Raw genomic sequence first — 26,056 nt, forward strand, 5'->3', positions numbered from 1 at the left:
TCTGCTGCGACGGATAAAGACAGACTCCTGCCTTAATTGCTACATGAGAATAAAATGAGCTTCTCGCCTTCTCCTCCAATTTCTTTAAATTATTCCAAGTTCCCTACCCCCACTCCATCCTGTCTTGCTTCTCACCATCATTCTCAACACTCCAGATTAAAATTTGTATTAGCTGATGAGTTTCACAACAATTTTTGAATGGTGCAGTTTGTTGCGTATTTTTTAATGAGTAAAAATACTGATAAAAATTAAGAATAACATCAAAACAAAGAACTGGACAAGAATAACGTGAAATCAGATTCATGCCTGAAGGCTAGATTCTCCACTTGCATTGCACCCTGTTTTATTATTAGCACTTGCAAAACCTTAGCGAGAAAGGCCACAATTTTGATTTGATTTTTTTACATTCATTTTGCATATATGCAAATTACTCCACAAGGAGCAAGGCAGTGGAAAATGAAGAATGAAGTGCACAAAAATACATCAGTAAAGAATTCTAGAGTACTGTCAGCATCACACAGTGAAACATCCTAAGTTATGCTATGGAAAATAATTTTATTACTTCGGGATCTTAAAGAAAAAAGTATTACAAGTACTGAAATTTTCTACTCAATTTCAAATGTACTATGATGAGGTTCCGCAATGTTTTTAAGCTGGTCTTGGGATACAGTAAGTAGCTAATGTCAAGCTCTTACGTTCATTAAAAATGATCTGAAAATAATGTACTTTGTTAATTGCAATCATTGTACAAAAATTAGATCACTGATTGGAATAGGGCTATATTCACTCCTGGTGCGACTTCATTAATACGAACCAAAGATTCATTTGCACCTTAAAGGGCCTGCTTCAGTTGACTTTAATGGGGGACTTCCCATAAGCCTAAAGAACTGGATCAGGCTAAGAAGAGGTAAGGCAGCCCAGGGGGTGATCTTCCAAAATCTTCAACAGCCATAGTTTAACTGAAGTTAATAGAAACATTTCGGTTTATCCAAGTGGAGATTAAGGAACTTGTTTTTTCTTTTCATTGCATATATGCCACAAATACTGGAGGGGAGTATACCGTAGTTCTAACATCACAGTTTAAACCAATATAGCTTGGCACCAGTGCTGAGAGAAGCAGCCATGTGCTTCTCCATCCGCTCATTTCTACGCTGATACAGCCCTCGTATTTGTCCCAGCCAAAGTTTTCATGGAGCCACATGATGAAACACATCCTGAAACTGAGCCAGGTAAAAACCAGGGTCGTTTTCCACTCTTGGTTATGTTTATCTTTGGTTGTTCTTCCATCCGTTCATCACACAAAGGGAGAGAACAGCATGGGGACAGAAAGAGGAGGCTGGGAGCTGCAGAAGAGGGGATCACTTCTTTTAGCTCCAAGTGCTGCCTTAGAGCAGTTAACATTTACTGCGAAACTACAAGATAAATAGCTCACCTCTAAGAACTGCAGCACCGAGGAGTGTTCATAGGATTCGTTTAGCTGCAAAAAGATGTTAGGAGCTGAAAATATGCACTGAAAAATGGCAAAGTGATATGATATTGATGTGCAGAGGTGGTTAATCCTGAAGAAGTCTCTTTATATGAAATAATTCTGTTCAATTTTCTGAATCTGCACGGCAAGTTCAGCTCAAGCTTTTAGCAATATTATAAGCACGAAGGTATGTATCTATACTGTATTATTTACACACACACACTGTCTATGTCTAATAATATATTAATAGACACATATATTTGCATTAATAAGTTACTAGAAGTTTACACTTTGTGGTCCAAGGTAAAAATATGAGAAAAGAAAGGAAAGGAAGGAAGGTGGTCAGGCAAATTCTCTAGTGATCTGTCACCTTGTCTCCCTTTTATTCCCCTCCTACACGTTGTTTCAGAGTGTTAGTGCCCTGAGCAACACAACAATAGCTGAGACAAAATGTTCATGTTTTAATTCACTTCCAAAATCCAGTTTGAGGAAGCTGTCTGTCAGAAACAGACAGTTAGACAAAGTGCTGGTACTTTTTTAGAAGCGTAACAGCTATGTGCTTCTGCGTCTCTGAACTTTCCTGGAATTAACCTACTTACCTTTTGTAGCCCTTTTTTTTTTCCTTTTTTTTTCTTTCCAATTTTCATAATAGCCCTGTAATTATAGGAATAATATCTCTCTACAGTCTAAAGGTGGAATAAAGTATTTTAGATATTCATTAAGACAGGAACAAATGTTAAACTAAGCAAGTTGCTGTTTCACATCATTTTTAACCTTTCTCAGCTGGACAACTGACTTTCCTGCATCCATGCTGGAGAAGGTTCCAGGAAACTCGTACTGCTTTTAGGGAGCCCTTATCAGCATGACACCATTTTTTACTACCTTTGAGCAGCGTTTACTCTCCTTTACCTGGTGAGCCTCTAGCAATAAAATCACTGCCAATCTTCATAAGAATGTGTAGGTGAGTCAGGAACCCCCACACCAAAGCACAAACACCTGAAAGAACTGCCCTGTCCTTCGCAAGCTGCTCCTGCAGCGCAGCATCCCTCCCCTCTGCAATCACCGTGCCAGATGCCTTTCAGGTCACACCGGTGCTCTCTTGGAAAGCAGGGACAAAAAGGCATTGCGGTACGTTTGGCTCGTAGTGTACCTGCTGACTTGTCTGCACGTCCATCGTCTCCCATGTAGTATTGGTAGCTGCTCCTGCTAACAGCCTCTGGACTACGGAGCCCTCGCTGCTCACAGTTTACATGAGAGAGGCTCCTGCTTGCTTATTTGACCCCATTTCTCCATTCTGGCTTTACAGCCACATGTAACTTCACTTTGCTCCCCTTTATGTCTCACAGCTCACATAAACACTGGACTACTAAGATTAAAAAGAAACCTCCAGTGATTTTAGCTGACTTTCAGTTTCAGGTGTCTAAATGTCAGGCTACAAGAGGCTCTCTCGTGCTCCCTGACTTTGTACCAGAGCTTGAACTACCAAGTTACTAGATAACAGCTCATTGGCACAGAGCTCCTTCCAACGCATTCAGCTGGCTCAGCTCTTTCCCATCTGAGAGTGCTTCCCATTTTTCTGACTGGCGATGCATCCCATCAGCAAGGACCCACATTATTTTTTAATCTCCAACTGGTAAAAGGCTGCTGAACAAGGACGATTGTCATTTCCAAGCGTGACATTTAGCACTGCTGGCATTTATTTTGCCCATTTTAGGTGTCAGTGGAATACTTGTTGCTGTTTGCTAACAGGTTTTGAAGACTTCCAGCTGCGAACAAGGATGATGGAAATTGTGGGGCAAGGGATTTATTACAAAACCTCAGCATTTGGCGTTATCTTAGTATATGGCCCTCTTTCTGTTATTCAGCTGCCACTGCTAATACCGATCCAAACTGGAGCTGAGTGCTGCCGAGCCCCTGCAACTTGCAAAAGCCAGGGAGTTGTTCCTTCGTACCTTGCCAGTGCCCCCTTGGCTCTTCTTCAGTGCCCACAGCAGTCGTGTCTTGGTTCTGATACCCACTGCAGTGACTGATAGTAGCCTGTGAGCAACTAAATTTTAGTTCCCTGCAAAAGGTTGTTTTTCTTTAACTGGCCTGGCAGTCCAAGAATAGCTCTGTGCACTCTAATACATACAGTATTGTAAGTAATGACAGATAATGCTATCAAGGTCTTTTCCTAGAATATAGGGATTAACTCACCTCATTAAAATGTACACATTCTGCATAGCATAATGCGGTACTACTGCAGGACAACTATTTAAGCCAGCCAAAAGATACCATGTTCTGTGAGAAGTAGGATGATCCCTAGCTGTCCTCTTACTTCCCCATATTCAGATTTTTATAATCTTTTTAGATTAATACATCGATATCATAGCACTGAGCACTTTTAAAAACCTAAAATAGACTACATTAGCTTAAATTTCTCGGTAGTAAAGAAACTCGAGAGAAGAGAAACATAATTAACTTGGAGCATGGAAGGATTCCCTTGTGGGAAAAACACCCTGAACTAAAAAAGGTAGTTGTACAAAGTACCTAACAGTGAACAGGAATTCCTAACAGGAATCTGGCGGGTTATGCACTCTGAAGGCTGGTGTCTTAGGTCGAAAGGTTTTTGTTTTATTTTCCCTTGAACATTTGTTCTTAGACATTTAAAACTTATCTGATTTCTTTGGGTATTGAAATGTAATCACCACAATTTTCAGTGCTCGTTTCTTTTCTCTCAAGAAAATGAAAATAAAAGCTGTGTTGCTGGAAGTGCCTATAGGTATTTCTCTACATTCAAAGAATGCTTCTGAAAGCTATGCTAGCACGTGGAGCCCACTTCTGCTCACATTAAAATAAAAGGTGAAAGTATCCTGAGCATCAGTAGACGGAGAAGGTAGGAGATGGAGAAAGCAGAAGCCTGTACAAGAACATCAGACCCTCCAAAACCCCAACCACTTTTCCCAAATGATTCATTTTTTTCCTCGAAACTTACTTTTTCTTTTCAACTTACTAAAGTAACTCTTAGCAGTTTCTGGGCTGCTTAATTTCTTTCTGCTTCTGCAACAGCCTCTGTGACAAACGGCAATTGAATATATATTTGCTTCAGAATCAAGCTTTTAGACTGGCATTTATCAGCTGTATAAATGCCTGTTCCTACAGATGTGTAGGTGGCTACAGAAAGGTGAATTTCACACAACTGACTGTTGATCTACTGCAGATGAAAATTTTAATGTCCGGACTCCCATACTAGTTATTACTGTCTTACCATAATTCAATTTATTTTTAACAGCCTTACCTAACTTAATTATTTTGGCATAATATATCAATCAGTTGTCGTTCTCCCCGAACACTGTTTGTTTGTTTGTTTGTTTGTTTAAATTATGGTTACATTGCCAACTTAAAACAAAACAAAAGATATTTCTTTCAGCTGTGTCACATACCATTGGCCTGATTAATTCTAAGTCCTAAGAAATAAGAGTCCTAGGAAATATTGCTATGGGAAGAAACAACTTTGCAAGCCCAGACTTCTCATTTGTGCGATTTTCAGTCTCTCGCTCACTGGTCAGGATCTTTGGCTGGTTCACATCCTTCTGAACAAATCCTTAAAAGAGGCAAATTGTTTGTTTGTTTGTTTTTGAACAATTCCAGAGTAGCACTATAAATACAACCTTTCGGAAGATTACTACAGATTAGATGTGTTATATTTTATATCAATAAATCTGCTTTATCAGTATGTCAGAAATCTTAGGAGATACTTTGTATTGTCTTGTACCATAAAATGACAAAAATGTTCTAATCTCGTATATCCTTCACAGAGCCTGCTTAATAATGAAAAAGCTGCCATACAAGATAAAGAAGCGAATACAGATAACACAATGAAGCCTGAAAATGGGGACAGAGAAAACTCCCCAGGCCAAATGGAAATCTGCTGGGATTCTGTAAATGAACCAAAGAGGAGTTCATTCCCATTTTTTTCAAGAATTAGTAAATCAGTCTCAATTGGAAATTCTTCTCAATTCCAAATAAGAATTGTCATTATTTATTAACACAATTTCTAACCAAGGATGTCACTACGCATTAAAATGGTAACAAAGTGAACCTCGCAACTGTAATTTTTGTAATTCCAGCCTCACATCTTGTTCCCAGTTAAAGTGGTATGTCATTACTGGATAAGCTAGGAAGAGTACTGATGTAAAATAAAGGGTAAACACTCTGAAAATCATGTCCTGGCATCTGCTGAGACCACTCTGTCCTATGTCTCTTTCGGTCATATAATAATTTATTGAATTATGAAACCATTCAATAAAACATTCTGTTACCTAACTATGATCTTATTTTAGTGCGGCTCTAGCTGAAACCAATGGAATTTTTGCCTGCAAAATGTTACGTCATGGTTGGATGCTAATTTTTTGCCTTCAGGTAATGTTCTACTCCCTTTTTTCATAGAGAGCTCTTAAAACCATAGAACTCAGTCTTCATCATTTTTTTAGGTAACACACATTAATTTAATGAAATTTGCTTATAGTTTCCTATTTGGAATGAAAACAGAAAATACAGTAGAGTCAAGGACAATTCATCCTTTCCAAAGCATTTTTAATTAAGTGCGCTTTCTAACCTGGGCAAAAAAGGTCACATCCTGAAATGTATCTTTTTTTAAATGATATATATAAACATAATAAGGTCACTGAGGGCACTAAGTTAAGCTTAGAACAAATAATGGAAGTATACCAAAGGTCTGAGAAAGCACTTCAGCCAGTAGCGTGTGAATGCACATTAACTTTCTGCTCTAAACATTCCAGACCAGTTAGATGATTAATTCTGTCACAGTCACCTACAGCTTTAACACTGGTTTTGAAAGAGATTTTTTCCAATACTTGTTAAAATTATTTTTGTGGTGACATTTATTGAAGCATAAATATAAACAAACTTCATAAACCTGAATTAAAAATGCTGGCATTTTGGATTTTTTAAATGCATTCGAAAGAGGTTAAATGATTTGCCCAAAAGGAGAGGAGTTATTGAGAGAACAAAGCACAGGACAACATCACAGTATATCAGTGTTAATAATTTGTAACTTCTCCAAAAATAAACCGATGTTCCTTCTTTCTACCATTTTCCTCGCTATTCAGAATTCTAGTTTCAGCCAGAAGGGATTAACTAAAGAAATATACGTATTCATGTACTACAGAATGAATCATTTTACTGCTTCTGTCATTTACAGTCGTCAAGGCTGAACTTCCACATGGGTAGTAGTGCAGCCTCCCAACAGTAACAGCAAGCGCTCTGCCCCACCCTGTCTTCTTTTTGTGTATTTGCTGTCTGACAAAAGTTTTAAATCTCAGGGTTTTTCTTCCATTTACAATTTTCAGTACATTTATTAGAAAATACCTACTACGACAGGCGATGTCTCTAAGTGGTCCTTCCTCACAACCCATTTTTAGATAATATAATATTAATTGTAACTGTTCTCCAGAGGAAAAACAGTGGTAAAAAAGCAAGCTAAGGTTACTGTTTCCTTATGAGAGATGCTACGAAGAACAGCCAAATTCCACTGAAGTATTTCATTACTGGCTAGCATAATACTGAATCACGGCCCAACGAACAAGTATAATTGCATTCAGAAAGTTTCATTTTAAGAATGTGTCAAACATATAATTTGATTAGGGCGTGTGAGTATCTGTGCATGGGTTGTTCATGGGACATTCTTATGTATGTGAATCATAAGGCATGAGCCACCTACCTCCTGGTAGTAGGGAAGCCGCAATATTCCTTCCTATTAGAAAGACACCTGGGCCATCTTTTTAAAAGTTGACAGCAGTCGCAGCACACATCTATTTTAACTCCTAAGCTTTCTAGTTAGACCAATAACATTCATGGTGTTACTGAGAAACAATAGTTACGAATTTTCTGTTCTAAAAGAGAATTTGGATTTGCTGGTAATAGTAAATATTCTAAAATTTAAAAAAATGAAGCATCAGTATGGCATTTACAATTCTGAATAGCTCTGGTTTTTGTAAAATGTTGCTGATTTTACTGGGGGACTAGAATGCCAGTTTATTAAAGTTTGAAACAGGTTTATTAGTTAAATAGATTGTACTTTAGGAAAAGAGCATTAATTTTGCCTGTAAGAGGTAAGTATTTCTGTTCAGGATTATATTTTTGTTTAGAAGACATGCAAGATTAAAAATCGTCTTTCAAGTAGCTACTGACGAGGCTTCCTGCATACCTTAGCCTGCACGTTATCAATCTCCTCTGTTAGCTTGTTCGTAACTTCAGCTGCAAAGTCCATCATCCTTCTGGAGAAGCAGCACCTCACTCTTCAAGTCAGCTCAGCTGGCTCTTGCACCTGGCGAGAGCAGTGAGATGAGATGTCAGCAAGGCATGCAACGATTACAAAGGCAGTAACTGTCGATAAATGTCCTTTAGGACAGCCACAAGTTACAGTTCCTATACAGCTTCTTCCATTTCCCACATCCATAATGGAAATGACGTTATGAAGAACACCTTTCTCTAATTTTCATGGATCAACTAAATAAAGATACTTGTACTGTTAAAATTGTGTTTAGACCGCTGCAGCGTCCTTGGGGCAGAGGCCATACCCTGTTGTTTTACAATATCTTGAGCAACAGATTTCTGCTGTAAAAGCAGAACTTTAAAGAGCTTCTGGTGATTCTGCAATAACAAACTAATACGTACGGCTGAAAATGATTCAGAGGAAAGAAACTCTTAACTTAGAAGCAAATTCCAGATTTCTATGTATGCTAGATAAACAATATAATTATAAAAGCATGAAAAATAACACGAGGACATCTTTTAATATTAGGCTGAGTGCAATGAAACTACCCTTTGCTGTATGACGATCATATAAAATGCAAACAATGTCATTTAGCATTGCCGGCAGTGCTTTATTGTTTCAAGTGAAAAGAAATGTAGTGAAAGGCATTTAGAAGGGGGTGGATAGTGTCAGCAGTAACAACATACGTGATTACACATTACTATAATTAGCAATGGAATTTAAAGAATTAAAAAAGCAACATATTTGCTTTGTTTTTAACTATGCTTTTGACTCAGCAGCAGTTCCATTGATACACTTGGCAGAAGAGTTTACCTCAGGCTTTTTTAAAATATAAACCCATTAGAAGGAGAAATGCTGTGACCAAAGGTAAACACTTCCATATAAAAAGGGCCCTAAAAAGCCCTCCAGAAGGCAGTTTAATCCAAATCTGGGATAACTATGGATTAAGAATACATTGATGTTAGTTTGTGCTCCCCTCTTTTAATACTACTACCTCATGCTAACACGCTTTGGACTATTTTCCCCAACCCTTGTGCTGACCAACTCTTACGTTATAGCTGCTTTTTTTACTTTGATACACAAATTTGTGAAGCAACCTTTCATCGCGACTCCTAACAATCTGTATACTTAGTCTCTTTTATTGCATTCTGGAGTGTGATTTCTAAAGGTTACAGGTGTGAACGAAAAAGTGATGCTGAGGCACAACAAAGGCTCGCACTTAGAGCACCTCAAACTTTGCTTAACTGCAGTTGCAACATGCTTAGAAACATATCTGTAAGACCGATGAATGATTTATCTGATCTGAAATGTCTGCATGTGCATTTGCAGCAGCTTTCTATGCAAATCAGGTACTTATGCGCACAAATTATTCCTGTTAGCTACGGGAGTCTGCGATGACCTAATCTGCATGCTCAGCTGTAGGACGCCTCTAGATGAGCATGAAAACTCTGTGCATCTTCTGCATGCAAAAGTGCATGCCCAATTAGATTGGAAGGTGGATCTTTTATTCTCCCTGCATTGCTTTACTATACTTTTAATTGGAATGTACATGTTCCTGGCCCTCACTTTAACTCATAAGAACATTTTGAAGACATAAGGAATAATGTGCTGAAAATATTAAATACAAATTTAAAAAATAAGTTATTCATCCTTTGAATAAGTGTAATTCTCATATAATTTTTAAAAATTTGGAAACAGAAAACATCTTCTTGTATGGCAATAAATACCTGCAATTAGTACGCGTATGTTAAAAACTTTGTCAAGGCTGTTATATGCACAGCATCACAAAAAAGGACACTTTTAATATCTCACTGTATGGGGACAGAGGAGGTGGAATGTGAGGCCCCGCCGACACTGATTATACCCTCACCAAAACGCAAAACAGCCAGCAGATAAATTGTGACTTCACAAGTGAGCCAGGCTTACAGCTGTCAGACAAAGCTGTACTTCAAAGGTGAACAATAAAGTTTATGTAAGGTCCTCCGTCAGGGTACAGCCAGTAAAACCAAAACTGATAAGCTGATGAAATGCTACTTGTACCTGGACTTTCATCCTTTGGCTCTAGGAAAAGCAGTTGCTGGGCTAACACGGGAGTTAAAAGAAGGACCCATGTGAAAATAATATCCATAGAAATACAGACTATTGAATCAAGGTATAGAAAGACAACATCGTCACTGTTAGTAGCATAAACAATTTATAACCTATGCATGATGACCAGTTAAGTTGAGAAGCAAAATGGAATAAATATAGGCATGTGAACTTCTAGTAGTAAAAATGGAAGACTTGCCGAAAATTTCGTCACTTCACTTTCTTTATAATAACTTTGAAAAGGGGTTAACTTCAGTAAAAAATTCTCCTGCGAAGGGTGAAGACTTTGCACAAGGCCAAGGTTCTCAATACTGAAGCACATTAGAGACCGGATTGGTTTATCTTCTCTTCTTCTTAATGCTATTAAGAAGGTCGAGTAGAGCGGGACAGAGTTACAGATTGCCCTCTTCCTTCTGTTGATAATATATAGGGAAGGCCACAGGAGTACTGGAAGTAAGATTTCTAAAATCCAAATATACATTAAAAAGGAATCTGAACGCTTTTGTGCTATGTTTTGCCTTGGGAACACATCATTTTCCCGCACATAGGTATTTTCTCTGTTTTCGTTGCAAAAATAATAATTTTTTCAATATCTTTAAGTTAAACCCCAAGTGATGTTAAAATTAAAAAATATACAATGGTAGAAACTTTTGCATGAACCTCCCTCTGTGAAAACAATAAAGTGGACAATTTTGCCGTTTGAGAGGCAAGTCTTGCTTGAGCCACAGAGAAGTCACTATCTACTAGTGAACAAAAAGATGAGAAAATTCTCACTTCTTGTGATTTACTCCAAGGACAGGGTTAATGACACAGGTAGACATGCCCATTGACTCATTAAATTGAACGGCAAGACACAGCTAGAAGTTCATTTTCCTAGGTGCTTAGGCACCTAGTTACGACAGTATTTGTGTCACCAGAATTTATTCCCAACCTAAAACGGAGTCAATCTTTCAGTTCAAATCTGTGGAGCCATGTTCGTACAACTTTTTATCTTTCAAAGCTCTGTAGTTGTAACAGCTTGTAGCTTTTGTAGGTCAGGCACCGAGATGGACTTGCAACATGTAAATTAGTTGATTGCAGTGGTACAGTCGCTACGGATGTTTTGCTACACAAACATGTAGACACATAGAATATTAATGACAACTTTCATTCATAGGCAGCATAGGAATGATCAATGAATGAGGTTTTCAGTGCTTAGCAGAAACCTTTTAGCAAGGTTTGACGTAACATTTTGAACTATGTAATCTCCGGTGTAGTAGATACAGCTGTGTGTGCCACCCCACGTGGGAAAAATACACCGAAGGAGCCTGGCTCACTCTGAAGCGTGGCTGTGCAAGTCGTAAACATTGACTTTAGGAATATCCCGAAGAAAAATTTGAAGTTGGAATCAGAAGGAGCTATGCAATTTGGATCTGCACGTCCCCGCGGAGGCGGAGGGTATGTGTTTTCTATTATCAAGGTACACTGTGGCAATCAAGGAGACTATCAAGAAAAATAGGCTCTGAGACTCCTCGTAGTTCAGCCGTGCTGGGAGCTGGGATTTTTTTTCCATCCCAGTATCAAGCAATGATATTACAAGGAAGACCAGTTGTAAAAGGAGAATAAAATATCCGTGTCATAAAAGCGTTGGGAAAATTCATTAATCTCTTTGAAATGGATTTTATTTCTTGGGTAGGTGCTCATTATCACTTGAGTATGCACCCCAAAATGCTTGATATATTAGAATTTTGAGAACGTCAAAACACTTTTGCCTGCTTTGCAAACAAACTGAAATAAAGGTAATTTTGGCATACCATTTTAAAGTCTTATCCTAAATTTCAGTCCCTGTTTCTGCAGATATCCTGCTCACTGGCTGCAGTTAACATAATGGGCACTTCTAGAGAATTACAGATTGGCCGGCCTGATCCCGGCTCCTGGGAAGGTTACGGAGCCGACCCTCCAGAAGGCCAAGTTCAGGCACAAGAAACAACAAGATGACTGGGAGCAGCCAGCACTGATTGACCAAGGGCAGACTGTGGTCAACGCGCCCAACCAGCCCGATATTCTGCAGCGTGATGACCAGCTGTACCGACAAGGGGAAAGCTGTGGATGTTGTTTACTTTGACTTTAGTGAGGCTTTTGATGTGGTCTCCCAGTATCGTGATAGCCAAACTGGTGAGATACAGACTAGACAGGTAGACTGTATGGCTGGGGGAAAAATGGCTGAACCATCGGGCTCAAAGGCTTGTGATCAGCAGTTCAAAGTCGCTGGGATTTCAGGGTGTGAGCTACACGCACAACGGTATAACTGAGAACATGCTTATGGGTGATTAACCCGAATGTGAAAAGGGCTCATATCCTTTACTTTACTAACAGCAGGAGTGGAAGGCTCTAAGCTGCTTGCAGGCCTGCCCGTTTATAATCAGCACATTAAAAAACAAACGAGCCAATGACTGTATGCCTCCTAAGAGATAAGAAAATGTACTTAACATGTTTAAAAATTAAAAGTATAATTGCCAGAGAACAATTTAAGAGGCTAAAATTAACCAATGGCTAACACCCCCTAGGATTTACAATGTGGGGAGTAATAATCTTCAGTTGGACACATTATTTTCCTGTATACCTGAGTGGCACGAAGGATCACGCCGATTTGCAGTTTTGATCCAGTGTGTTTCTCATGTTGACAGGTCTACGAAATACCACTGACATGTGCCTCACATGGGAACCGGGAATGTTACCTCTGAAGTGCTATCGCCAGTGGTCAGCAGAGAAATTTAGAAATACTGGGTGGAAAAAAAAAAAAAACAGTATGGCCAGATCTAATCCCCTTTTTTGGAAAGTATCGGAACACTTCCTTGAAATGTTGGTACAGCATACTGACACATGCTGCTCTGTTTTGATTGTTTTTCATTAACAAAAGGATCAGAGTCACACTGCATTGTCTCCTCATTGGAAATTTGGCCTACTGACTTATCCAATTGTTTATCTCATCATTAATTATATTAATCAGCATATTGAATCTGAACTACTCTATACTTTTAGTCCATTTTGAATGTCACCAGTGTATTTGGGAATGTCTGTGATATCATCATCTCTGGGTGTAAACTGTAAGAAATTTTCAAGGCTTAAATGGATCTAAAACTTGTAATCTGGTCAATTAAAAAAAAAAAAAAAAAGTTAAATGCAGGTTCATACCCAAAATTTGTCCTGGATGCATTTGCAGTTTTGCATTGTGTTCTGGGTTTAAATAGCCCTCTCTTGCCTACTGCTATACAAAATAACAACATAAACAAAAGAGAAAGTGACTGACCATAAGCCATAGCACAACAGCGAAGCTGACAGAGAGCCCTGTCAAGTGCCCTCAGTACATAAACAGAGATTCATTACATAAATTTTAGGTATTAGTAATCTCAGCTGCTACTTACAGTAGAAACAGATAAAACCATACAGCTTTTGATTATGAAATTTTCAGTGTCCCTTGCAGTTTCTTCAAGTTTTTGCTATACAGATAACTTTACATGTGGAATGACTTATTTCCTCAAATCAGCATTTCAGAAAACTTTATGGCCCACGCTAAATGTTGTATTATGCTGTTACGCCTGCCAACATTAGAGGTGACTTTGGTCACTGGTCTTTGATAGTGACACATGTAACTGTTTCCTGTAACAGCAGGGCTCTTTCTGTTTTGCATCTGGATTTACCGCGATTAAGCAGTTATACTGGTTGGGTCCACTGCCAGCTCATCTCTGGCGTTTGCCAAACGGAGTATTTTGCGAAGCACCTGGGTAAGGACTGCTGCCACTGATACTCAAACCATCGATGAGCATAAGGATTGCAAGATCAAAAACTGAGGGGAGAATTTGGCTTCTGATGTACACCGCTGCTTGACTACGTCAAATGGCAATTGAGGGAGGCGGCAGCCCGTTTCTCCAGGACTCTGTACTCTCTTCTGTCAGTCACTTCTTGTCAGCATGTGGATTAAATTATCAGTGGCCTATGCCTCAGTTTACCACTAGGAACACTGATATATTAGACCAAGGATATTTTGAGATTTAACTAAGCGGGGTTCGTAGAAGATTACGGAAACATTCTATTCCAAGCGTAAAGCATGATTTTTTTCGTACTGGTACTCTGAATGTGCACTAGCAAGTTACAGAGGGACACACCAAGCTCCTGGATCTCCAGACACGCAGAGGTAACGGTCACAAATGATGTGCATGCTTCTTTGAAACCTGGGAACTCTAAGTCTGTGGGACAAGGTTACTCACTAAAAATAGCGCTTTCTCAGGAGCAGATTCCACACAAGCCAGAACACGCCCATAGCAGTGTACCTGTGCAGCGAGACCAAATGCAATGGCCCACAGAAAGGGGCAGCAGAACTCTGCTTTAAGACTTTTCTTGGCAGTTGCACCAGTTTGGTTAGAACAAAGCCAGCATCGGCTCCTTCGCGGCTATCCGGGGCGCAGAGCTGTGCTACACTGCATCACCAGGCTCCATCTCACTGTTCTCTCCGTCGCTTTGCACAGCACCGATGCACATTATGGCACGTTTCACGTTGTGCAAGCGCTGGTGGTGCGGACAGCCTGAGCAGAGAAACTTGGAGAACCAAGCTACACTGTACAGATAAATGGAAATAATATACATTTACTCCGCCTTTTTTCTCTTCCTAGCCCCTCCAGTGGTATTAAGTCTCTTCGCAGACATTTACAGCTTCTTTTTGACATCACTAACGCAGCTTTACCACTAATTAAAGCACTGATGAACGGCGATGGGGGGCGTGGGGGGTGACAAGACAGCAGGTTGCCCCAGCAGCGGGAGCGTGAGGAGCACGGGCGCCTGGGAAGGGACGCTTAGGAGGAGCTACAACGCCTGGTGCCGGAGGGGGAGGCCGAGGGGAGGCCGGGGGTCTGAGGGGAGGCCGGTGCCGGTGCACCGGGCCCTGCCGCCGGCGCCGGGCCCTGCCCGCAGGCCGCTGCGGGGCGCGCGCGGGGCAAGCCGGGAGGCAGGCACGCGCGGGGCAGGCCGGGACACGCGCCCTGCGCCTCAGCCCCCCAAGATGGCGGCCGGCGGCCGTCCCCGCCCCCGCCCCGCACATGCGCAGTGGCGCGGCGGGCCCCGCCGCTCCCTCCCTCCCTCCTGGCGGCCGGGGCGCCACTGACAGACCGCGGAGCGGAGCGGTGCGAGCGGCGAGAGCCTCCGGGACCCCCCCGGACCCCCCTCCTCCGCGCCCCGCCCCGCCGCACCGGTGAATGGGAGAGGCGGGCGGCGCCGGCCCCACAGAGCAGAGCGAAGCGGCGGCTCGGGTAAGGCCGGGGCCGCGCCTCCCCTCCCTCCCTGCCTGCTTCCCCTCCCCCGGCCGCCGTCGCACCCCGCGGGAGGCTGTCCCGGCCGGCGGCGGGGCCCGGCGGGCCGTGCGGCCGGCTCGGCTCTCCGCTCCTCTCCTCTCTCTCCCCCCTCCTCTGCGCTCCGGCTCCCCGCCCTCCGCTCCCTCTCCTGCCCCCTCCCTCCTTCTCTCCAGCTCTCTCTCAAAATGGCGGCCGCGCCCGTTGGTGAGGAGGGAGCCGGGGAGGAGGCGGGGGAGGCAGGGCGGCGGGGCGGGAGGGAGGGAGGCGAGGCGGGGGACGGTCCCCGCGCCCCGGCGGGGTGGGGTGGGGGCCGCCGGGCGCGGTTCCCTCCCCTCTCCGCTGGCTCTTTCCCGGGCTCCAGCGCCGTCCTCGCTGCCGGTGACTTAGCAGGAAAACAGGGCGCGGGGGAGGAGTGGGCCAGACAAGGGAGCGGGGTGGGGTGAGGGGGAGAGGAGCCCCTGCGGTGGGCTCCGGCTCTCCCGGCCTCCGTGTCCTTCCCCCCCGCTTAGGCCGCTTCATTTCTTCTGGTGACTTAGCAAGATACCGGGGAGGAGGCGATGGGCCAGGCGCAAATAATGATTAAAAAAAAAAATAGTCTGGGCCGAGGAGTCTGGTGTATGAGTGCCGGAGAGGATGGCGAGCATCCCTTCCCCGGATTCCTCCTGGAGGGTTTCCCCCTCCTCTCCTCTCCCCCGTCCTCTCCGAGGGCAAGGCAGGCGTTTGTCAGGAGATGGCCCAGATCTCCAGAGTCGGCCGCGGCACGGAAAACAAAACGAGAATTGATGATACAGGGGGGAAGGAGTAGATATTTTAAGAATTTGTTTCACATCCACCCCGTTTTCCTGCAGTGCTTTAGCAGGGAAAACATTGATAGGAGGTGGCTCAGACCTTCAGAACCAGCTGCAGTAAAAACGGGGGAGGGAGGTCTAATCTCTCCTTCTTGGGGTCATATCGCTGCCTGGTTGTCTACAGTCACAGAGACTTTGCTTGAAAACCTTTTAATAGCAGTCGAGTTTGCTAAAATGCTCTATTTATTGCTATTCTTGAGTTTTTGTTTCGGCAGGAGGTTATACGCAGGCAGGGCTTTTGATGGAAGTTGGGGGGTGGGAGTGGTGCCTCCCTTAAAAAGTTTAGGGTTTACTCAGTTCTGTGGATGTGAGATTTTTTTATTTGGTTGGTTGGTTAAGGTGGATGCAATTAAACCTGACCTTTAATACCAATAATAATGTGACACCTTCCATTTCTTTGCCATAGTATCACTGGTAAAATTTCCTTGCTGATAGTGCTGCAGCAGAGGGCTTGGTTGTTGCGGGTCAAGTCAATTCATAATGAATTACCTAACCGGGGGATGGTGGAAGGTTAATCTCAGCTATATTAAAAAATCTTTAATAAACGCTATTTTACTGTGAATAAATATTTGCCCATACTGACCTGGCTGAATTATGTATTTATGTAGAGATTCTTTTAAGTGTATATTCCTATGACAGTATTGTTTATATAGTATTAGAAATGGGGGTTAAAGAACCTATGTTCAGTGATGATAATTTTGTAAATGATTGTGCAGCATTTGGCTGGTTTTCGGAAGAGGGAGGGTCTGCTATCAAAATGTTATTTGCCCTTAGAGTAATTTTGTTAAATAGGAAAATTATGTTGGGGAGCTAAACAAAGAAAATATTTTTAAACAGAAAGATTTATTGCAAATTTCTAGCTTGTTCTCAGGGATCTCATTTTTGTGTGTTTCTTTTGATATTACCATGTTTATGGATGCTGTGTGCAGCCATTGAGCAGAGAAGAGACTGGGTGGAGTAAGGAGGCAAAGCTGCGAAATGGCTAGATTACCCTTTCATAGCTTTTTTTTTTTTTTTTTTCCCCCTTTGCTTGCGTTTTGCTGGGGTGGAGGAATACTAATTGCCGTAACAATGAAGTCTCTTCTTTAGGGAAGAATCTAATGGTGCAGGAACCTTCTGAAATGAAACAAATCTCACATTCTGTTTTGAGCCTTATTTTTCTGCAGGGTGGATCTTGATTTGTCTGACAGTGAGAAGTGACCAGTCACTGTTGCAAAGCCAGAATTTTTTTGTCTGATAACCATTTCAATGTATCGACTTAGATATTCACTTGTTGAATTTATTTTATTTACACTTTAGATAATTCTTGTAATTTTTGCGTGGGTATTTTACAGACGAGATTCTCTCAACTATAGAGAACCCCCTGTATTGTTGCTTAGTGCTATTATTTGTTCATATAACTTCTTGGTTAGAGTGGGTTATGGGTGGACACACAAGAAAAGGCAATCCCTGCTTTCTCTGGTGCCCCCAGTAGAGTAACTCCTATTAGTATACGGACTTAATTGCATTACCCTTCTTCATGTGCCGTGTTCGTATAAAATAACATCTCAAGATTTTGGAAGCCCTTTTGAACAATATGGCTCTGTAAGAGCGTTACTGTACCACTCGGGTACTGCTGCATCGTGGGGGTAATACTGCTGCTTCAAGTTGTGTAGGAAAGGCGTTAGAACAAAGGATTTGGGGAGTACAATAGGGATCAGATGAAGCACCTAGGAAGGGCTGCTTGTGGAAGTGCTCTCCCGTTCCAGATATGGCTCATGGCATTCCCACCTGAATTCGGTGTTGATCAGAGCAAGTACAACACTGAACATGAATGATTCCAAAGCAGGCTGAGGTTTTGCTTTTTCTTGGGTCTGTCTCAGTTCTGGAGTCTGGTTTTTGATGGTAGATGGCCACAGATGAAACCGCGTTTGGTTTTAATTAGCCCAAAATTAAATTAAAGGGTAGCGGCTTTTTTAGAAGAGGTAGTTCATTCACTTGAAGAGTAGATGTTGCAGGATTCAATGGATGTGTTCACTAAATGCCTGTGTCTAAAAATGAATCCAGGCTAAGAGCAACGACGAATCCAATAAGGCACTTGCCTCCTTATAACTTTGGTTGGTTTTTGTCCTTGAAATGATGGCAGTTACCTTCTGTGCAGGAGTAACTTGTTAATTTCTGTTCTACAGAAGAAAAAGGCATTAATACTTACCTTTATGACTGTATGCAAGGTCTGTCTTGCATGTATTGCTGACTCTTCTGCCTCTACTGTTTCCTATGCTCCACCCAGCCTTGAGTGCTCGGTTCGTATTCTTTGTCTGCTCTCAACTTTTTTGTCTATCCAGCTTGCTATCGATGGGACAGCTATTGAATTAACATCTGTTGACTGTCTTGCCCAACGCTCCAACCTTGTCTTTCTCCCAGAACTCTGTAACCAGTTTCCATCAGTGCTAATTATAATGTGTTTGTACCCTCTTGTAAAATACTCTGGGCAAACAATAGCTGGAAAACCCCTGCCTCTCTATAGCTCAGAAATATACCCTGTACGTTTGTTACAAAGTTGATTTACAACCCTCTGTAGCTGCTTCTGGTATTCATGAACTAGAGCGGTTGGACTTACCGTAGTACGAAGGAGAGCAGCTTTTGCACAGTTTTGTTTCGGTCAGCTTTCCCTTACTTTTGTGAACTTCAGGCCTGTGTTCTAAACTAAAGGTGAAGACTGCGGGAGGGCTGCTGAAATGTCCGTGGAGTGAGCACTGACATACTCGTCAGCCTGAAAATAAGAACTGCGTAGGCCTAAATTTAGGAAATCAAGAGGGCAATAAAAACCAGTAATTGTTATTAATAAATAATAATTTCAGATTTCGTATAGGGTGTGGAGGAGTTTCCAGCCTATAACATGTAATTTCTGATAGCAATTGAAGATATTACTCAAGTATCAGAGCCATGTGTGTTAATCAAAATGGTTCTGGGTTTCTTCTGTGAGGCTTACTGTAGAGAAGTAGTAAGTTTTATGTACTGTCTATACGTGCGGATCTGTTAATGAAGTTACAACTGGTCTCCTCTTTCTCCTTTTTATAAGAGCTTAAAGATCATTCACAGAACAACCTGAAAATGTATTCAGTTGATGAAGGCTTGCCTGGGTTGAATGGCTTTCTCAGGAACTACTTTATTACTGACATAAGGGGAATGGGGCTCCTAATGTGGCTTTTGGGTGTTGTGAGCATAGGGTGTTTATTAATAGGTGATGTTGCTTTGTCTTTTGATCTGCCTGACAGAGTAGGTTACACCTCAATTTTAAGTGTTTAAAAATAGGCATTTACACTAAGACATAATCCTGACATGTTGAAAACTAGTTTTCAAGTACCTCAAGTTATTTCTTCAGGATTCTTACTATAAATGTTGTCCAAGATAGCAGGAGTGCTCACGTGTTCATCTTCTGTATGGAAGGCCTGTGCCATTACTGAAGATGCAGTGGTGTGATTTGAGCTGTAGCTTTATTATGTCAGCTTCATTGTGGTGCCCTTAGCTTAGGTTGAGTTAAATATCTGCTTTTCTTGTATTACAGTTATTTTAGAATAATGCTTTTCCTCATTCCTACCATGTTTTGAGACCTACTGATGAGTATTACATATTCGAAACATCTGAAAAAAACATGTTTTTTATCTGATTAATAATTTAGTTCTAGTTTTAACCTGGCGAACTTGCTAGGTACTGCAGGTTAGCCCCAACAAATGCGTATATCTAACTTGCATCTTATCTTAGTTGGTTAAAGAAGGGCCTTTTCTTTTTAATACTCATTGAGGCAGGACTTGAATGAGGCAATGCTTGTCTCATTCAGCATGTTTAAAAGCTCTTTTTTTTTTCTTCTTTTTTTTTTTTAACCTCATGCTTTTTCTTTAGGGGATTAGATAGGTGTGAGTTAGGCTATCTTGCTTTTAGTTCACTGTCATGGAAGCTGCCTATCGTAGCTCTTCATGCTGGCATGTACTGTTAGGGAAATTTCAAAGAAAAATGTTACTTACAAAAGAAGTGTACGCGGTGATCCATTTCATCAGTACTATAAACATACAGTCCTCTTCAAAGCAAATCATGTGTGCACAGCATTGTCATACTAAGCAGTATCAAGTGCACTGGTGCATGCGTAACTATAAAAAAAAATCAACATTATGAATTCAAAGTGCTTGTTAGTTAATACAGTTAGAAGTACTTTTGCCTTTTCCTCCTTATTGGTACTGCTTCTGAGAGAGCCCAGCAGTTTGACTTGGCTGCTTATGGACTTTTGCATAAGGATCGTGACTAAATAAATGTAATAAATGCATCTTTGTGGTTGTGGTTCCGTTGATTCTGGAAGGCTTACCTGATATTTTTAACCAGTAACTAGTTGCTGTAGTCTTGAAAAGGTATTTCCAGTTATGAGACAATCCATCGTGGTTGAGGTTTATAGGTGGTGCTGCAGCAAATGTCTGTCCTGTAATTGTCTTGGATCTGTTGTTAAATAGGTCCCTGTTGAGTGAGTTCGTAGATAGGCTTTTCTGAAGCAGCTCTTGTCCTCCGCTGCTTGCTGGTGAGTCAGCTGGCATACCTCCTGTGAGGCAGGGCTAAAGGTAACAGGTTTTATGGCATGATGCCGTACTAGTTTACATCTGAGATAGCACAGTGGCCTTCATGATTGAGACTCTATATGTTCCCTCTTGTATCAGTGTTAATTGTTCCTATTGTGCTCCACAAATCCTAAGTTCTTTTGGTTTGATTAGAGAAGGCTCTTTTACTCCCTGCTCCTGCAGATTGCCTCTGCCTTGTTTTTCTGCACGGAGGTAGCTTAATGCTAAAGCAAAGGTGTTAAGTTTATCCTTCTTTAAGACTAGAGGAAAAGCAGTTAGAAACATCCAGCCTGTTTACCTGTAGATAAATAACTGTTTCTTCCATAAAGAAACAGTGTTGGCCGTTTGTCTTGTGCTTGATTCACCTGAAGAAAAAGATCGGATAAACAATTTGGTTTATTTAAATGCTAGTGTCTTTACAATCTATTAAGAGGATGATGTCATTAATGTGTGTATATGTATTTTGAAACAGATGGTGTCTCTTAAATCAGTAATGGTAGAAGTTTTTGGTTCTCACTCAGCTGGATTTGTAGGCAGCAAGCACAAACTAGATTAGGGGAAGCTTAACAGAGTAGCTCCGACCCTAGTATTCATCCGCAGCAGACAGTGAGGATGGGGTTAAAGCTCTAACATCATGCATGCCATTTTGGTAATAAAATCTTGTGAATAGCTAACACACTCCAACAAACTTGGAATTTGTCTTTTTCACGGTTTTGTCACACTAATAAGGCTGGGGTAGGTACCAGTGATAGATAATTTCCAGTACCACAGCATATGAAAAATTGCAAATTTATACATCAACAAAATGAGAACTGAGACGGTTGTGAATATGGTGGTCTGCTGCCTAGTGTCTGGTCTTTCTCGGCCCTGTTTTGTGCTACCTGACATTGCTTCCCCATGGGAAGAGGTTTTCCACTTCAGCAGTACAAGAAATAGTTCTGTGTTTTTCTTCTGCCCTCTTGGCTTAGATGAGGGACCTTCCTCCAGGGAGAGCAGTTGCCCTCTGCAGCGGGAGAGTTACTGCGTGTGCAAATAGATGGGAGAAGGGATGGTGGTAAAGTTGGGAAGAGGAAGGCAGGTATTTCGTAGGGACTGGTTCCCGCAACTTCACATCTGCTTTAGAGGCAGTAGTGTAGTAGGTCAAGATGGGTCATAAGAAAGATGAGACACCTTCTACAAGAACCCTGATTTCATTACTTTTGGTACTGGTGTCGTGAAAGATTAAACTCTGTTCCCTGTAACAGGATAAGATGTATGTATCACAATTATGATGTTCGGTTTGGTGTTTTTTTTTTTTTTCCTCTTGTCAAGTGAAGCCATTTTTGGTCAACAAGCTTTGAAAATGGCTAAAGGACTAACAAGAGTGTTGTCACGAGTTGAAGAGTGGAAGTTCCATCTGAATTTTTGTTTGGATTTCTTTGTGGTTTTGACCTTCTCCTGTTTCTAAAGCTTTAACACAGGTGTTCCTTCAAGTTTCCTTCCAAATGTTTTTCATATATAAATTTAATCAATTCACAATCACTTTTGTTAACATCACGTTTCCAATATAACAGGCAGCTTAATAATTGAAGTATTTACATTTGGATGTAGTCCTGTGACCTCCTTTACAGTTGTAAGTGTACTACTTAATTATTCAAGCTAGAAAAGGATGGGGGAAGAACTGAAAAGAACAAAGTTCAGATCCAGTGCATGACTGCTGACCAACCGTGAGAAACTATTCTGAATACATGCACTCTTCTCTTGGTGGCTAAGAGAAAGTACCTTAAATGCAATGTTCTAGAATTGCTATTACAAAATGTGTATGTATTGTTTGAGCTAGCAAAAATTATTTTGAAAAATATCTTTTGCTGAAGTCATCCAGATAAACCGTCACGTGCATTGCGTGTTTCTCTGAACAAGTTTAGAGTAGCAGCTTGTAGTAGTTTAGCCCACTGTAACACTAACCCTCCTCCTCCCTTCTCCCTCTGTCCTCTTCTTCACACCCGCCGCCCCCATTTCACTAACCCCTGTCTGACCAGAAAGTCATTCGGGTTTCCAGTGAAGTTCAGTGAAAATCCAGTGGGGGTTAATATGAATTTAAAACTAATTTTCTGAAATAATTCCTTGCTATCATATCACTGTCGCAACATACTAAACAACAACATAGAGAGTTCTATGTCCAGAACTTTTTCACACATTTTAAAGGTTTCTTTTCTACTGCAGCCTGTTTCTTTTTTTCCGGTTGTTCATTTATTGGTAGTTAAATTTACCTGCGTTTTCACACAGAACGGAGCAGGCAGGCTAGAAGTAGGATGTTTTCACTTATTTTCTTCCAAAGTCTACACATAGACTACAAACTTGAGCTCTGGCCTGGAAGAAGTTTAAAGGCACTAAGATGGTATGTAGTGACTATATGCTTGAGATATTTCTCCTGAAAGTTAACTGTATCATGCTTGTACCAGAATTGCAAAACTGAAGTGATAGAGGGACGATAAATGTCAAGATTGAATTAATTTAAAGACTTCTTTCCCAAAAAATATTCCTAGCAAATTTGGTCCAAATGTATCCAAAAGCCACATAGTGTTCATGCCTGGGAAGGTAACAAGACCAAAAATGTCTTTTGTTGTTTTACAGTCCTAAAGGTAGGTAGTGACTGCCAGTCATCTGTTAAGTAGTGATTGTAACTTGAAATAGTGCAGAAAAGTAGATGGACACATAAGTTTATTTCAAAATGCACATCTCTAATGAGGATAGAAATGCATTTATCTAGGGAACGTGCAGTATAGAGTAGTTAACTTGCTCCTGGTTTATAGCCTCTTGATGACATTTCTTAGCTTTATTTTTTAGATGTAATTGCAATCTGCATTCCAAGTCTTTGGAACATAGGCACTATATCTGATCTGCTATAGATTACTTTCTCGTTCCCCATGGATTTATTGTTGAATTATTTTCAGAAGTAAACTACAGTATCAGGTTTTGAGTAAAGTCAATTCAATTAACCTGTAAAAGTAGGTGAAATGGATTAGAAAACAGGCATAGGACTTTTCAATTTTTTGTATTAAAAATAGATTTGCTTTGATAAACCTTTAACTGAACTGAAATGGAAAATACTTTTGTAACATTGCAAAATGTGAACAAACACTGCACCAATGCCATATTATGTGTAATACTATATTGATATACTTGGCAAAGCATTTGTGTTTAAGACTTATGGGCATTTTAAGACTTCACTTAATTGCAGAATAACAGGCTTACTAAACATGTGAATTAAAAATAAGGCTCAGAGTTGTAATTCAGATCAGATTTGCTTTTTGTTTTATTTTTCCAAAATAAGATAGTTGGTGGAGCTCACTTTTTCATAATCCTTCAGCTGGCTTTACTGATGTAGGCTGAAAAGTGGAAAAAAGATTAGCCCAGCTCATAAATGAGTAGCTCCCTTGTATTCTTTGACTTATCCCTGCCGGCTTAGCAGGTGATGAATTCTAACATTTTCTAGGATAAGGTGTGTTTGCCACACTGTAAGAACTGCGTGGCTGTTCTCTTGTGATTATACTGTGTTTGGGCTTTTCCGCGGCAACTGGGGGTGAGATGAAGGGGGGGAAAAAGGAACTGGATGTTTTATTTTACTTGTTAGCGTTTTTCTTTCCCATCAACAGATGGAGACAGATTTCTAAGAAACCTTTTCAGGTCATAGTAGTTATGCCCAAGAAATATGGATATTACTTCACTTTAGATTCTTATTTAAATGGCAGCTTCTATGGAATCTGTTTGTACAGTACACTTGTGGGAAGAGTTGTCCTATTCTGTGGCTTGAGTTTGATAAAGCAGCTTTTTGCTTACTGAGTTTAAAACAAAATCAGACCATTAAAAATTAGTCTAGATTGAAAGGAAATGTTCTTATATACCTGCTTATATAATCGCTAGAATTTAGCTGTATAATCTAGAGGTATAAGAGAACAATTGGTTTCATCTAGTTCTCACATAAAGGACTGTAGCTCTAATTGCCTGCAAATACTCACAAATAACCACTTTAAGTCCTCTTGTTAATATGTTATGAAACAAGATACGCTGTTGAAAAACTTTGTAAGGATCTCATATGCCAGCCCTGTAGCAAGTGACAATGCAACAAGAGTTTCTGCCTTATTAGTGCATAAATGGTTTGTCTCAGCTTTAAAGACTTGTGGAATTTAATTCCAGTTGTATCAATTCAGTTAGTCCTTTGGTGGCTCTGGTCTCTGCTACCACTGCATAAGTGCCTTGCCTTTCACTGGGGTTGAAAAATTACCTGAAGAGAGGAAGCTAACCGAACTAGGATTTTGGCTACATTAACAAACTCAGAAGAAAACATAAGGAGTTTCCTTCCAGGTAAAACATCTTTTAAGGACAGTAGAATGCGGTAGAGAAACCGCTTGAAAGTTGGTAGCATGTAGCTGGACCCTCAAGACTGTTTTGAGTTTTACGTAGGTTGTTGGAATTCTAAATGATTGCAAATTAAGATGTAAATTTGAAGCTAAATGTGAGTGATCTAAACGTCTGTAATTGATTTCATAATGTGAACCCAATTGTGTGTCCCTTATGTTCGTAACGGCTTATATGCCTTTTTAACACCCAAGTACTTTGTATCAGGTGTGCCTAACCTGCTGATCTGAGAATGTGATCTCAGATTTTGTCTCCTTGAACGAAACGTTCTTGTAGAATGTTATTAAATACATGATTTTGTCATAATAAAACTCAACTACGAAACCATTTTTTAATAAGTATATTAGGGTATTAGGATTCTGAAGAAAAAAAACCCCAAATTTACTGTTCTTAAAGCACAGCCGTGCACAGCTCTTTGATAAGCTTTCAGAGTTGAAAGGTGTTGGTCTGTTCTGTGTCTGCTAATACATTTCCTCTGTAATTTATGCCATCTATCTCTTCCAATTTCGAATATAATGAGCTACATTTACGTGTTTAGTGTATGTAGCTTGTGTTTTTATGGGGAAGACTGTTTATGGAGCCTAAGCAATGGTCATTAAAACTGCAGAAATTTAATTTATTTCTTTTTAAGTTCCTGGAGGAGCTATGAGCATGTGTTCCAAGATCTGCAAGAACAGGTTGGTCAGCAGAGGTTGTTAGGTTGCTAGACAGCAGCAGGGTGAACTTGGGGTGGTGCTGATATATTTAACTGTTTGCTGCTACTGCTGATGTTGGGAACCAGGGAATGATGTAGAAACGGATTTTCTTGGTTTAACTCATAAAAATTCAAAAGTTGAGAGAAGATATAAAATATAGGAGGGATGAATGTGCTTGTCGGAATTATGGGAGATAGGAAAAGTACTTAAGAACGTATTAAGGCTGATTGACTTTTTTGTAGTAGCTAGTAAGCAAATGTTTCTGTAGGCTTGAGGACTTAAGTTACCAGAATGATAAAGATTTTGAGCCTGGGAGTTCAGTGGATGAGACCATCTTTCATCATGGTGCTGATGAGGATTTTCTTGATGACGGGA

At 40.7% G+C, this 26,056-nt stretch overlaps 1 protein-coding gene and 1 long non-coding RNA gene across 4 annotated transcripts in view; one reads left to right on the forward strand and one right to left on the reverse strand.

The window, feature by feature from the left end:
- Positions 1–407: 407 nt before the first annotated feature.
- On the reverse strand, positions 408–14,764 carry LOC148056331 (uncharacterized). Of its 2 annotated transcripts, XR_015703487.1 has the most exons (5): positions 14,144–14,764; positions 12,436–12,595; positions 7,677–7,796; positions 1,433–1,477; positions 408–1,343 (listed from the first exon to the last, which is right to left on the reverse strand). It is a non-coding gene; the product is annotated as an uncharacterized LOC148056331 (long non-coding RNA). The 2 variants fall into 2 exon arrangements; XR_015703488.1 differs by lacking the exon at positions 12,436–12,595.
- Positions 14,765–14,923: 159 nt separating this feature from the next.
- Positions 14,924–26,056, forward strand: part of PAFAH1B1 (platelet activating factor acetylhydrolase 1b regulatory subunit 1) — a 38,536-nt gene continuing 27,403 nt past the window's right edge. The window contains exon 1 of one of the 2 annotated variants that reach the window (XM_087752002.1): positions 14,924–15,115. The gene's annotated coding sequence lies outside the window, so the exon portion shown is untranslated. Of the gene's footprint in view, positions 15,116–15,222; positions 15,362–26,056 lie in introns of those variants that run through there. The other variant, XM_087752003.1, reaches the window with a different exon arrangement.

The sequence above is a fragment of the Nipponia nippon genome, unplaced genomic scaffold (genome assembly GCF_047370975.1).
Source record: "Nipponia nippon isolate SJK-2023a ecotype South Korea unplaced genomic scaffold, ASM4737097v1 scaffold_15, whole genome shotgun sequence".
In the NCBI taxonomy this organism is placed as follows: domain Eukaryota; kingdom Metazoa; phylum Chordata; class Aves; order Pelecaniformes; family Threskiornithidae; genus Nipponia; species Nipponia nippon.